Here is a 12,662-nt window from a genome sequence, read left to right on the forward strand (position 1 = left end):
ATGAAGCCTCAGACATTTGTCAACCAAACCTCAACTTGTCTGAGGTTTTAAGTGAAAACTCGCCTTTAGGAAATCAGAATTGTTTCCCCTTGTCATAGCTGCCTCAGGCTTTACTCTGCTCATGAAAGCAAAAGACTGGGGATAACGTCAGTTTGTCCTAGTAGACTGTTTGTGTATATTTAAAACAGAGGAAATATACTTAGGCAAAAAGGTGGTTTTTTCTTGTATTACATCTAGTCATCCGGGCAGCTTCTAGGCAACCATGCTGGGCAGATGGGAATCTAGGCTATTAAGAAATATCTGCTGAGGAACACACTTCACAGCTGCTCATTTAGCTAATGTGGACGATTTGTAATGTTATTTTTAATGTATTGGATATTATTTTCACAGACAGTGTCTAAACAGAAGCCCATCATCATAATTATCTACAGTTATCTGGAAGAAATATTTTTAAAGTAAACAATCGTTCTCAAGTAACTATTTTAAAACAATGAAGTGAATGTATACCCATGAACATTGGAACAGCGGGTTGAGGTATTTAGAATTTATTATTAAAGCAACCTACAGAATATGAGTTAATTCTAGGAGGCACCGTACACAATGAAAATGGTGGGCAGGGGGCTAGGGGCACTGTTTGTAAGTGTCCTGCTCAAAGCATGGGACTTGGCTGAAAGGAATATTGGCATTTGCTTCATTTTGCTATTCCAAGTGGATCGAGTCCGTGATCTCATAGTACTTGAGGCAATGTGCACCAGAGGGTATGTTATTCGTGTTCAAGTGCCCTTAAAGACATGCGTGGGTGGACTCAGAATTCCTGGTTGCTTATCCAGACTCACGAGGTTATTCCCGGTCCATTCACAAAAGTAAATTTTTGGAAGTACAGAGAACAGTGGAATGGATTTTACCTGATGACAAACCTTGTCAAGCTGCCTAGGTCACTCCTCGGTCTTTACCTAGTTAAAGCTGGAATCTCAGCAATCTGTGGCCAGGTGCTTTTCTTTCACTGTTCAGTATCCTATATAATGGGGTTAGACGTATCTTGTACTCATCAAATCACCATGTAAGTTTCCTGAACTATAAATAAGGGGCTGGCGTTACTCATTCCAACTGATGAATTTTTACCATCAAAAATAATCAAAGCAAAGGGAAGTCAGAAATGTAAAACGATTTCTGCATAAAAGTGATACTTAACTCAGTTTCACTGCATATATACAATTTGCATAGAAAAAAATGTGACCTGACTAAAATTCCATGATCCTGATTATGCTATCAATATGAGATTATGTTTCATGTGTGATTGGAAACTTCGCTTTGGAGATGAATGAGCCCACTTGGATTCAATCCACAGAGAGGAGGTAGCTGAGGAATTTTGGAAAGAGACTTGGTTTAGGGGTCAAACAGATATAGTTTGAAAAATAGTTTCTTCCACCAACTTGTATTGCAGCCTCAGCTCCTTCACTGTCATTAGTCTTTGTTTTCTCATTTTCCTCACGCAATAATTTTAACCTGCAGAGTTGATGTAGGACTAAAGAGGTAACGTGTATAAACAGCTGGTGCACAATTATGTCTCTGAGGGGCGGTCAAGTGCACTAGCTAAGAGTGCAGATTCTAGAGCAGAAATGCCTGGGTATGGATCCTTGACCTGCCTCATCGTCTCGGTCCTTAGACGAGGTACTTCACCTCTCTGTGCTACGGTTTGCTCTCCTGTGTAAGAGGAGCAATAGTAATAACTTGGGTTGTTACGATGATTAAATGAGGTATTGTATGTAAAGTGCTTAGGACAGTATTTGGCAAGCAGTTAGTAAATGACACTTATTCAATAATAATGACAAATATTTATTGTTATAAATAAGCATTATAAATTCCATTTCTCCTCCTCTGTCACTTGATGGTGACGATAACTTTGCAGCTCTGGGTTCTTGCTTTGACTCTAGTTATGTTCTCTTGCATTCACCTGTAGCGTAGAATCCCAGCTTGAGGAAGACAACTGGTCTAGCAGCAGACAGGAGTCACTGGGTCCTCTATCTTGGAATCACACATAGTGTATTCTGGAGCCCCCCTGCACCATGAACTTGAGCTCACCTGGATACCTTGAAGGTCAACAATATGCAGAGGAAACAATTGTGATGTTACGGGGAGATTGTGGTGGTTAATTTTATGTGTCAAGTTGAATGGGCCATGAGGTGCTCAGACATTTGGTCAAACATTATTCTGGGTGTGTCTGTGAGTGTTTCTGGGTGAGATCAAAATTTGATTCAGTAGACAGAGTAAAGCAGATTGCTCTCCCTAAGGTGGGTGGACCTCCTCAATCAGTTGAAGGCCTGAATAGAACAGAAAGGACTCTTAAGAGGGAATTCCTCCTGCCTGACTGCTTTCAAACTGGGGCATTGGGTTTTTTCTTGCCTTTGGACTCAAACTGAAACATTAGCTTTTCCTGGGTCTTGAGGTCTTGAGACCATGGGCCTTCAGACTAGAACTATACCATTGGCTCTCCTGGGTCATGGCCTTTGGACTTGAACTAAACCATCATTTCTCCTGGGTCCAGCTTGCTGACTCACCTTGAAGATCTTGGGACTTGTCAGCCTGCATAACTGCATGAGTCAATTATGTATATATGTATATGTATATTTTATTTATGTACATGTATATTTTATTGAGTCTGTTTTTCTGGAGAACCCTGACTAATATAATATAGAATTGAACAGTTTCATTTAATATTTAAATTTTTTCCAATTAATTTCTGTTTCTTGCCTGTGGAATTAATCTTTCTAACAAAGATTTTATTTGACAAAAAAAATTAAATGTGTATTTAACACCATCCATTCATTTGTTCAGCAAAATTGCCTTTAGGGTGTATTATGTACCAGGCCCTATGCTAGTCTCTGGTACATAAGAGGGAAAATGGTTCTCACCCTTGAGGAGATGATAGACTGGTATTGGAGAGAAACAATGTAGAAGTAACCAAACCAAATTTATGATTTTTACAGGTTCTGTTCTTCTGAGGAAGTCACCTTCCGAGGAGATGTCAGCTAGGCTGAGATCTGAAAGATGAGAAAGTTTTAATCATATAAGTGACAAGAGGAGGGGAATTCCAGACAGAGAGCCTCTTGAAAACCCAGCTGGGGGATGTCGACCTTCTGAGGAAGTGGAAAGGAAGAGTTCTCGTGAGTCATTGTGGACTCGGTGGAAACAGCAGGAGGTGAAGTCAGAAGGAGGGTAGTGGGGAGGTTGGGAGGGGGTGGGTGGGCAGGACGGAAGTGGGAAGGTCAGTGTCCTAGCTGGGTGGTGTGGTGGTCGGCTGGGGGATGCCGCCTCCTGGATGGGCGCGGAGGCCGGAGGGACAGAGAGAGAAGCAGCAGCAGGAAGTACGTTTTCTCTAGATCCTGGCTCGTCCTCAGCAGACCCCCCCCTTCACCCAGTTTCACTCCCTTAAGAAGGATTTTGCACTCAAGGGCTGCCAGAATAGATCAGGGACCATCGCCACCTCCTTGTTGTAATTTTCATGGGGTGGGGGGGGGGTCACAGTGTGATTAATTAAAATTCTTAAGGGGAATTTTGGTCTTTTTTTCAGCATTATCTCTCTGGGCTGTAGCAGAGTATGTGGCTCACAAGTCTAACTCAACACATATTTGTTGAATGAGTGAAGGAAATGAGTAAGTACTATATACTCTGCTAGGAAAGAGAAAAAAAGTCCCAATTTCCAGAGAAATTAGAGGAAATGAAAAAAAGTAGAGAGCAAGAAACTCTTTGAATATGTGGTTCAAACTTGGTTGAGACAAAAGTTCTAGAAATGTTAGGTGGGAAAGTCAGGCCAAAATATAAATGTCTTAATAGTGAAACAGCCTTTGATGCTGCACCAGAGGGGGGATGTTAGCCTAGAAGGCAGGACCTTGTTGGAAGTACTGAAGTCCCCCTTTCCGTCCTGCGCAGTTATATCTACTCCTGACACGTCCAGGCCAGGGGAGCTACGGGGTGCAGGTGGGGTCCACTGCTTAGGACTTTGGGAGGCGCGAAGGAGAAGCAGCTCTGACAGCAAAGCGATGGTGCAGCTGCTCCTCAGAGCTTTGGAACATTCCTCTCCGCCCCTTGGTGCGTCTCTGATTCAGGCTCTGGCTGCCTATCAGCCTGGGGACCTGTCTCCGCTCCGATTAAGAGCAAGAGTCTTGCAAGAGGGAAGAGATATGGGAACATACGTATATGTATAACTGATTCACTTTGTTATAAAGCAGAAACTAACACACCATTGTAAAGCAATTATACTCCAATGAAGATGTTAAAAAAAAAACAAAAAACAAGAGTCTTAAGGGTTAGGAGTACATTTCACTCCAACTTTTTATCTGCCCATTAGAGGAAACAAGCAAGCCTCCATTGCTGAGGATTTGTGGGGCTTCTGTGTGCCCTGTTTGCACTCGTTGGGCCAGTTCGTTCACATGACTTGTGTGACTGATTTATTTTCCACTGCGTTAACCAGTAGCCTAAATTCGGCAGCGGGGCTTGTCCTTCTGGTGTGACGTAAAAAGAGACTCTTCGTGGATTCAGGATCAATAGTCAGTGTGAAAAGACAGATCACTTAGATTGAAATAAGTGTTTTTTAAGCCTGTGTGGGAAGAAAATGTGTAACGGCATCCTCCTCTTCTGAAAAACATGAGGAACCCCAACCTGTTAGCAACCTCCTGTACGCTGGAAGAGAAACATGTGCCGAAGTGTACAAAAGGCTCAAACCTGGAAACCACCCGATGTGCTTCAGTAGTAGAGTGGATAAATAAACAAGGGTAAGTTCACATAAAAGAGAATAATACAGCACAGACAGCAAGGCACTGAGCGGCATGTGACACCAGTGGCAATATAATGTTAAAGTAGAAAGTTAAAAAGAGGTAAAATGTTTACATTTCCACTTTAGGGATGAATAGACCATGAAGCCACATAAAAACAAAAGTAAGGGATTCCAGATGGTGATTATGTTAGGCTGCTCAGGGGCAGTGATAGGATGGAGACGGAGGAATAGCAATTTTGGATGTAGATTACTGTCCTCCTTTGAGCTCGATTTGCACGGTAGAGATTTGCAGGTGCTGATTACATTACTAGGAAGAAGGGAAGAAGAAAAAAGGAGAGAGGGAAAAGGGGCCTTGCATACATCAATATGATAAACCCGATTTAAGCCCTCAAGCAAAGAGACATAGGGAGAGAACACACAACAGTTGATCAAAAAGCCTTTTCTTGCAACACTAGGCAAAGGTCTCTTTCTAAGTGTATCTGGTTATCTGGGTTGTGTTGGGGACCAGAGCCAGAAAGGTAATGTAATGTGTTTTTCCTGACCCATTTGTCTATATTTCTGTGCATCTTACCGGAGTTAAAGGCATCCCTCTTTGGAAAATCTTAACAAAACAAAACAAAACAACTTTACACTTTTCTGTCTCTCCATTTCCCTCTCCCTCCTGTCTATTCTGTGTCCTACGTGTTCTACCTTCTAGATGTCTGCCAAAGTCATTCATCCTTCTCCACCTTCTAGGTCAGGAGGCGACCTCTCTGCTAGCTGCCCGTTTCTGAGGCTAGGCTTGCGTTCTAAAGAGCAGCCATCATCTTCTCTCTAAGGTGAAACTCTGCAGCATGCCCTGCTCAAACCCCTTCATCAAAGTGCAGGATAAAGCCAGACGCCTTAGGATGGTAGGTAAGACCTTTTATAATCGGACCAGCTTCATGCCTGCTGCCCGCCCGCACGGACGGTAAGTTGCTGTTTCACCCTGACTGCCCTGATTGCTCTTGTTCTGATGTTTGCTTTCCCTCTTTCCTCCAGTTAGCATGCGCTTCCCTCTGTCTCCCTGACCAGGTTCTGCTCTCCCTCAGGTAGTGACTTCTCCCTTTTAGGAAGGGTTTGCTTCCTGACGTTCCCCAGTACTGTCTTCTCGGCCTGTCTCTGCTCCCTGAACCCTCCAGAGCACGTGGACTGAGGGCGGTGCTGCCGTGAGCCCAGCATCCCCAGCCGGGGGTCTGACAGCCGTAGGTTCTCAATCAGTGTGTGTGCAACAAGTGGACGGGTTAAAAACAATTACCATGTGCTTAACCTGCTTCGAGAATAAAAGTGGCCCTCTTGTTATTCCTTCTTCAGTTGAATATTTCTCTCAGTAGAGAAGAATTCTAGTAATACCTCTCCTTCTCTCAAAATAAAACTTAGTTAAGTGTTGTGACCAAAAGCTCAGAAGCGTCAAATATTTTTGAAGGTAGAAGTAGACCAGATGTATTGAAACTTCAACCACATTTTGTGTAAAATGTAGACTATATTTTTTAGCATACAGAAATGGTCTCTATTGTTTCAAACATCTCTATTCATATTAAGCTTCAAAGGTGGTTTTAAGTAATAGTGGCCTTTTTATATAAAATCAAAATACAATATGTCATACGTATACAATCTAATTCTAGAGGGTCCAATGAAGTGGAAATATGTACTCATGAGAGTTACGTTAAACAAATCCACATTTGAAAAATACTGTGCTAAAATTAAAATGCTATCAAACTACAGTAGGAAATATTGTAGCGTCAATTAAATATAAGCAGTTAAACTAAAAAGAGCTCAATCAAAATTACTTTTAAAGAGAGAAAACACTGGCAACTGTTTCGCTGTGGCTGTGGAAGATCAGCGGTTTGCCGCTGTGAAAGCTGATCAAGCCTGCACGTGACTCCGGATTTCTGAGCCCTCCCAGCCTAAACCTCCCCCTTCCTTGGGGATCTTATGATCCAGGGGGACCCCCTGATACTTGCAGGCCTTTGTGGCTGCAGGTGGAACAGCAGGAACCGAAGGGCTCCCGCAGGGAAGGCTGGAATTTGAACTGTGTTTTAGCCACGATTTGTCTGTTGCGGTCATTTTCTAAGCTTGTTGGGCGTTCTCTAGGTTGGCAGGGCTGCCATTCAACTTTCATAAGCTCTTTTCCCACAGAGGAGAATCTGGTTTTGATAGAAGAAAGTGATTCTTTCCAATTCTTTGTCCACATCTTCATCCCTCCCTGGAGAGGCTGAGTTCTGATTTGTGTAGTTTGTGTTTCCGTACACTTTGGGGAGCTTGGTCTCTGTTTGTAAGCAGCCCGTTCCCTCTAGCAGTGTTCCCTGAAGTTGCATTATACGTTCTCGACATAATGTAGGCGGTATCTGAAGTTCCGGCAGAAGTTTCTGAATCTCTTTCAAGCTCTGAATTTTCAGTCTGCAAAAATGTTCACTCAGTTTGAAGTTTTTTTTTTTTTTTACTTGTCCTGTAAATTCTTCATTCGAGTGTCTTGTCTTCAGATAATTTTTTGAATATTTCTTATTTTTCTCCTTCAAGTCTTTTAAAAGAAACATCTACATATAACAACATCCGTGAGTTTTTTCAAATCAACTTCTGACTGATTAGTTGATCTCCCTTTTCTAATGCACACTTTTTCTCTAATTCCAAGATGCTGTCATCCTATAATCTTCTCTAAAGAGATCAGGCAAATTTACAACCTTCAGGACAGTTTCAGGTGGCGATTTTAACTGGCTCTTTTTATCGTTCACAACCTGTTTCGTCTGTGTGTTTGAGTTTTCAAGCACGTTTTTCTGTTCCTTCAGCTTGCAGGTACTCTTTGCTTTCATGCTGCAGTTTCTTAGGCAAGCAGTTTTTAGACTTTCCTGAAGATATTTTCATTCAAACCATGCACTGTTTTCTCCTGAAGTCGTTCTGCGTTCTCCAGAAGTGCTAAGCTGTTTTTTTGCGTTAGGGGATTAGACGGACGCTGATGCCTCTTGGAGCGGCTGTCTGTTCCCGAAGGTGAGTCATCAGCAGCAGCCGATGAATTATTTATTTTTTTGGCCAAGTAGAGTAGCTGGCTAATTTCTGACACGGGTGCATCCCAGGACAGTGGCAGACTCTGGGACGAGAGGGTGGGTGTAGGGGCCGGGGTGGAACTGCACCTCGCCGGCCGGGAGGGCCTCCGCGCCTGCACGGACACGGTGCCCTTGCTGCCCATCACCTGACGCCCGGTGCCCGGTGCCGGCCGCACCTCCGCTGCTGCCATGCTCGCGTCGCCCTGGATGGGAGGCGGGCATCAGGGTTCCCTGGCGGTGGCGGTCCCGCCCCGCTTGCCGGCCCGCGTGCCCTGCTCCCTGCGCTGGCCCTGCCCGCCGGGGACGAGCGGAGCGCGCGTGGGCGCCCGAACTCTGCATCATCCGCCCGACCCGGCGCCGGGCGGGGCACCCACCCACCCGGCTGGGCCTAGAGCGGCCTCTTGGGAAGCCAGGGGCTTTCTGGACAAGGGGCGCCGACCTCCCTTTTCACCGAGCTCACCTGGTCCCCCCCCGCCGGTCCCTTGGCTTTGGGGACGGCGGGGCCGGAGTCGGGGTGCACGGGGCAGCGCTTGGGGTCCGAGCTTGAGGCCGGCGGGCCAGGGTGGCAGGCCGGGGGCCAGAGTCGGTACAGGTGGACGGCGTCTCGTCCCTGCAGCCGCGGGGGACACGGGTGGCGGCACGTGGGACATCTTCGCGGTGCTCAAGCTCTCTGGGTGATGCGAGCCCCAGGTCGCGGTGGCCTGTGGAGGTGGTGACAGCGCCTGCTGGGAGGAGCTGGGGGTCTCCCTTTCTGTCCTGTTCTGAGAACGCGCGCTGTGTCTTCAAGTGCAGCCCTGTTCCATTTTTTAATTTTATTTTATTTTATTTATTTTTTTATGGCTGTGTTGGGTCTTCGCTTCTGTGCGAGGGCTTTCTCTAGTTGCGGCGAGCGGGGGCCACTCTTCATCGCGGTGCGCGGGCCTCTCACTGTCGCGGCCTCTCCCGTTGTGGAGCACAGGCTCCAGATGCGCAGGCTCAGTAATTGTGGCTCACGGGCCCAGTTGCTCCGCGGCATGTGGGATCCTCCCAGACCAGGGCTCGAACCCGTGTCCCCTGCATCGGCAGGCAGACTCTCAACCACTGCGCCACCAGGGAAGCCCCCTGTTCCATTTTGATTAAGCGCTGCCAGTCGCTGGAGTTTGTCCGCGGAGAGGACCGGCCTGCACGCCTGGAGACCTGAGGATTTCCTAGGCTTGTGCCGTGGGCTTTGTGACGGTCCTCAGCTCCGGCAGATGATCGTTTGGCTGACTCTTGTTCTCTCCTTAAAGCGTGTGGGCTGTGTACTGGGGAAACAACCCCGGCAGTGTGTGACCAGGAGCGCCCGGGGACACCCTGGGAGACCGGGCCTGGCCTCAGGCAGCTGGACGGCGCGAGCGGAGACCCCGTAGCTGCCCGGGGCCGGCAGGGCAGACGCTCCTGCGAGGTCGGCAGGCCTCTCTGGGCTCCAGAGGCCCCAGCTTCTCCGCTGACGGCCAGTGTCCCGTGGGCACAGCCGACTGCGCAGAGCCCTGGGGACTGTTCTGTCCCTAGAGAAGACAAGGCCCGGCAAGCAGGACGGAGCATCGGTCGGGCTGGTGGAGGGGAGGGCGGCCACGTTCTGGAAGACAGTGAAGCTCTCGCTCTGCCGCTGGCTGCACACCGGGAGAACGGCATCGCTAGTCGCTGCTCCGAAGGGAGTGGAAAGAGCCGACTGCAGCCAGAGACCAGCCTGGAACTCCTGGAGGATCCAAGTCCTGCCGCACGTCCGCGCCCCGCCCTCCGGCCTGGGTGTCCCGTCACGGGGGAGGGGCTGCCGTCAGCGATCCTGGCATCACGTCCCTGGGTGAGGCCGTCCCTTGATTTAGAGTTTCCTTCTGCAGCAGGGAATGCTGCTTCTCCCTGCAAGGGTCACAGGGAGCTCCGTCCCCTGCAGGCACCTGCTCTCCTTCGTGGTGGTCACTCGGGCAGGCAGGGGCAGGGGACTCAAGGGTGTCCTCGAAATGAGAGACTTCGATTGCGCTCGCAAGAACTCAGGTGAAATCAGTTGAAACTGGCAAGGTCTTGACATTTTACAGGTTTCCTGTGGAGCTAGTGTGTCCCCGTTCAATCCTAGTGTTCCTAGAAGGGCTGACGTTCCTCTGGGGCTCAGGCTGTGACTCAGTGACTCAGGCTCCCTCCTTCACGTGGCTCTGCCGTCTTCAGCACGTGCCTCCCAGGTGGCCCTGGGGGTGGTCTCCAGTCCGAGTCACCTCAGAAGTATGCCTCTGCAGAGAGAGTGAGTCCCTCTGTGGGCTAAATTTGCCAACTTTCATTTCTTCAAATCTCACTCTCCAGATTCAGGCTCAGAGCCTCCTTGCCAATCACCTGGGACTCTGCCATGAAAGGCTGGTCCGCAGGACTACTTCCAAGACTCTCTGTCTGTGTTCTCCGGGTCAGAAAACGGCTTCTGCGTCTCTGGGCAGGATTCACTCCCTGGTGTCTCCTCTGGAGGGCACATGCTTACTGGCATCTCTAGTCGCATACCTGCCCTGGGGGTGTTTCCTGGTCGTGCTGGCTCTTCCCACTGCTGACAGGAAAGGAGGCCCAGGAAAGGAGGATGTGGTCCACCCAGCTGGAGAGGAGCTTGCACGGCATCGCAAGGATGCTCCCCTTCCAGGGCCTTCCAGCAACCAGACCTCAGGGCGCCCCGTTCAGAGTCCGAGGGGTGAAGGTGCCTGGGCCAGCAGAGCTGCTGGGAGGGGCCCCCAGAACCCAAGGCCTGCCGCTCACATCCTCCTGGAGAACCTCAGCCCATGGCTTGGAGTTAATGCTGATTACAGGGGCTGGCAAGTCCGAAATCCACAGGGCAGATGCACAGGCTGGAAATGTAGATGAGAGGTGATTTTACAGTCTCGAGTCTGAAATCCGTAGGGCAGGCCAGGCAGGGTGGCAACTCAGGCCCTATTTCTAGGTTACAGTCTTTGAGGTTGAATTCCTTCTTCCTATGTTTTCCTGTATAATTTTACTTCTATATACTGGAGACAAGGCAGACTTTCAAAAGAGGACCAAGAATACACACTATCACAAGAGAGTACAGGCAGAGTAAATTGGGAGAAAAGAACCTCCTTTTCAGGCATTGACAGAGGTTTACAACGCGGAGGGATCACCTGCAGTGTAACTCAGAAAGATCAAAGGACGAGACAAGTGCTCCCACTTGACCTAACTGAAAGCACAGTGTGGGTAGGGGCTGGCCTTCCTCGGCCCCAGGGCCCACACACAGAGTCTCTAAGATGCAGAGCTGTGCCTTGGGAAGGGAAAGAAAATGATTATAACTTTCAGTCCTGAGGGTTCCCGCAGGCTCGAGAAGTGATTTGGACAGTAGCTGCTCGCGAGGCAGGTCTGGTTTTAACTCCTAGAACCTGAGTGTAGTGCGTTCCCAGCTCAGTGCAGATGTGACAGAACGTCTGCTCTGACGCAGGAGCTGTTGACCTGGTTGGCCCCAAGGCTTGCTTTGAGCAGATTTCCTGCCATGAGTTGGGTCAAGGGAAGTTTTTCACTGATGCTTAATTTATTTTTAATTTACTTTATATGACCATGTTGCCTTCTCCCTTCTTTGGGAGTGCCGATAACAAAATACTCCACTCGCTTGCCTGAATGACGTTCATGGCCCCAACGTGAGAATATCCTCAGTTTCTTTGTGTAGCCCTGGTTGGTCTGTTAAGGATGTTTTGTTATTTCAGCAGCTTTCAAACAGGTAATAAATAAATTTCCACTGGGTTGGCACTTCCTTTCATTTCCTGAAGGAGGGGCTGATTGTTTCTAACAGCTCCCCAGGGGTATTCCAGGCTCTCTCAAAATGACTGAATGACCACTGCGTCATTCCCTTGTGGCACTGTCACATAGAAAACCCAGGGAAGGTCATTTAAAATATCAGCATCAGGGCTGGGAGTGTCTGCCTTGGAATTGTTCTGAAGCTAAAGAAACCACCAAATGGAGTTACTGCAGAAAATGGTAGAAGAGGCTTAAAACCTGTTGAGATGCTCTTTTGGAATGCGTGCCTTGCATGGTGTCATCTGCAGAAGAATAGAAAGGCCTGGTTCCCTCTGAAGAGCGTGAGGGTGATGTGATGTCCAACACAGAGCACAGACAGTCCTGCCTGACACGGGGCAGGCAGCTATTAATCAAATAAGTCTTGCCAAGATAATGGAGGTTTCTGAAAGATGACTGCTTGTCTTCAGTGATACGCATTACAATTAGATTTGAGTGCATATGAAAAAGAAACAAGCAAAGATCTAAAAGCTGTACTGCTGCCCACTCAAAATGGTTAAGTGATTATGCAAAAGAAGATTCCTCAGAAGTGTGGAATGTACAGGACTCAATTGCTTCCAGGCCTGAAAGAAGGAGCTATAATTTGACAGTCACTTAAATTGATATTTCTTTCAATAACAATGCACTGCTCATTTTGTTAATGAACTCCAAATCGTCAGTCCTAGTAACTCACTAAACTTTCCTAACACCCTCATTTCAGCGATTTAAACATATAGTTAAGAAGTGATCAAGGTAGCACACAAAAACAATGAAGTATAAATAATCTTGAGGATTCAGTGGGTCTATCTAGAATGGTAACATTATTGGAATTATTATTAAAACAAATTTGTGAAATACTTATTTTCATAAGTGCTATAAATCATTGTGGTTTTTAAAGTTTTTTTTGTAAGGAGAGGAACAACAAAAGAAGAGGGCTAGAAAAAAAAGCTCTTCCTCTTCCTTTCCTTTTCATAATTCGAGCTGATTTAAATGTTAATGATTGGTCACTTGGTGAATGCTATATTTTCCCCCTTTTCACTCCAAACCAAATGTTATTTTATTCC

At 47.3% G+C, this 12,662-nt stretch overlaps 1 long non-coding RNA gene across 2 annotated transcripts; it reads left to right on the top strand.

The window, feature by feature from the left end:
- The first annotated feature begins 428 nt into the window (after nucleotides 1-428).
- On the top strand, nucleotides 429-6,177 carry LOC130706076 (uncharacterized). 2 transcript variants are annotated; one of them, XR_009006471.1, is made up of 5 exons: nucleotides 429-534; nucleotides 2,988-3,199; nucleotides 3,572-3,653; nucleotides 4,650-4,772; nucleotides 5,510-6,177. It is a non-coding gene; the product is annotated as an uncharacterized LOC130706076 (long non-coding RNA). The 2 variants fall into 2 exon arrangements; XR_009006470.1 differs by lacking the exon at nucleotides 429-534 and adding an exon at nucleotides 1,960-2,097.
- Nucleotides 6,178-12,662: the final 6,485 nt, after the last annotated feature.

The sequence above is a fragment of the Balaenoptera acutorostrata genome, chromosome 21, assembly GCF_949987535.1.
Source record: "Balaenoptera acutorostrata chromosome 21, mBalAcu1.1, whole genome shotgun sequence".
NCBI lineage: Eukaryota > Metazoa > Chordata > Mammalia > Artiodactyla > Balaenopteridae > Balaenoptera > Balaenoptera acutorostrata.